The 2,286-nt window shown below is 40.7% G+C and overlaps 1 pseudogene; it reads right to left on the reverse strand.

The window, feature by feature from the left end:
• Window positions 1-1,009: 1,009 nt before the first annotated feature.
• The window catches only part of LOC103601080, a 46,806-nt pseudogene continuing 45,529 nt past the window's right edge, over window positions 1,010-2,286 (reverse strand).

Here is a 2,286-nt window from a genome sequence, read left to right on the forward strand (position 1 = left end):
TCAAGGCTACTCTGCCAATTAGCGGCTGGTTCCACATTTCACCTTCAACTGCTTCTCTAAGATTCCTAGGGAACTAAGTGTTGCCATTACGACTATCTCATTGGTTCTTTTGTAAGTCACATAGCTTAGTTTTATGACTCCTTTGATGGTAAATTGCTTAAACTATTTTTAGGTTGCACCTGCTTTAATGAAAATTGTTATTTAGCCAGTTTGCTTATGTTTTCACTATAACTGATTAACCACCTAGGTTCTCTTCTGTAACTTTTTGCCTGGAAAATAAAAACCAAGAGAAAACCTAGTTTGAGGTTATTTCCTGGGACTGTTTCTCACTTGAAGAAGTCATTCCTTGGATTTAACCCCGTCTGGGCCTCTCACTGCTCTGGAAAAATGGGCTTTCAGTAATCCTTTGCATCTCCATCTCCGTCACCCTGAGGGAGAGGTGACACTTCACACCATAAACAAAAATTAATTTGAGATGGATCACAGACCTACATTTAAGGGCTAAAATCATAAAACTTTTAGAAGAAAACGTAAGAAGATATCTTGGTGATTTAAGGGTAGGCAAATATTTCTTAGGTTCTAAAAAGCACTCACATAAAAATATAATTAATTAGACTGTATATACCTTATTGGTAATATTTTAAGAATCTTTGAATCTATACTCATAAGAGACACTGACTGAAATTATTTTCCCCTTGTAATCTGTCAGGTTTTGTCGTCAGAGTCATGCTGATCTCATAAAATGAATTGGGAAGTGTTCCCTCCTCCTACATTTCCAGAAAGAGCTTATGTGAGGTTGATGTTACTTCTTCCTTAAATATTTGATAGAATTCATCATTAAAATCATCTAAGGTCCAGCCCGTGGCTCGCTTGGGGGAGTGTGGTGCTGANATTCATCATTAAAATCATCTAAGGTCCAGCCCGTGGCTCGCTTGGGGGAGTGTGGTGCTGACAACACCAAGTCAAGGTCTAAGATCCCTTTACTGGTCATCTTTAAAAAAAAAAAATCATCTGGACCTGGACATTTTTGTGGAGCAATTTTGTTGTTATCATTTAGTTTTTATTTCATAATCATAAACTTAACTGTACAATCCAGCTGGACTTGGAGGAGAATAAGGAAAATCCGGAACCCAAAGAATTGCAGGAGAGCACAGAGTACGCAGCACTGCAGTGGGTGGGGGGTGCTCTCATGAGCTACAGAGTGAACGGCCTGGTGGTTAAGATAAAACACAAGTCAAACACAAATTTATTAGAGCAGGGCTGGCTGGTTAACTTGCTTGCTTAGAGCACAGTCAGGGTTCTGGATCCCCATACTGGCCAGCCACCCCCCTTCCCACACCCCCCAAATTTATTAGAGTTGTCGGCATTCGTGATCTTTTTCCTGGTTTTGCCATTCCTGAATCCAAAGTGATTCATGGCTTCCACAATATTCATGCTTACTTGGGAGAGCATGGTGCTGGTAACACCAGGGTCACAGGTTCAGATCCCTGTACCAGCCAGCTGCTAAAAAAAAAATTCACGCCCCCCTTCATCTTGCCAAAGACCACGTGCTGGCCATCCACCCATTCAGTCTTGGCTGCCCTAATGCAAACTGGGAACTGTTTGTGCTGGGCCCAGCATTTGCCGTGGACAAGATGCCAGGATCCACATACTTCAGGATGCAGTTCTCATCAGCAAATTTCTCCCCATGGATGGACTTGTCACCAGTGCCATTATGGCGTGTGAAGTCACCACCTTGGCACATAAACCCCAGAATAATTCTGTGAAAGCAGGAACGCTTGTGACCAAATCTTTTCTCTCCAGTGCTCAAAGCAAGAAAAGTTTTCTGCTGTTTTTAGAACTTTATCTGCCAACAAACAGCTCAAAGGAGATGTGGCCCAAGGACTCAGCATCGAAGGCCATGTTCAAGAACAACGAGTTGACACCATGGGGTTGACTATAGCTGGGCAGCTTGGGTGCAGAGGTGGCATCTGCAAAGCCTCATCGAGTAATTCTTGATAATAAATTCAATTTCTTTTCTACATAAAGGGACATTCAGGCTGTCTATGTCATCTTCTATCTATTCAACTAATTTCTGTCTTTCAAGGAATTTTCCTTTTCATCAAATTGAATTTTGGGATAAAGTCACTCATACTATCTTCATATTATCCCTTCAATATCAGCAGGATATCCCACTTTTAAAAATTTCTGATATTGGTAAATTCTATTTTCTCTTTTGTTTCTTACTCAGTCATATTACTGAGTTATCAGTTTTATTAATCTTTTCAAAGAACTAAGTTTGGGCTT

This window comes from Galeopterus variegatus, unplaced genomic scaffold (genome assembly GCF_000696425.1).
Source record: "Galeopterus variegatus unplaced genomic scaffold, G_variegatus-3.0.2 Scaffold3578, whole genome shotgun sequence".
NCBI classification, from domain to species: domain Eukaryota; kingdom Metazoa; phylum Chordata; class Mammalia; order Dermoptera; family Cynocephalidae; genus Galeopterus; species Galeopterus variegatus.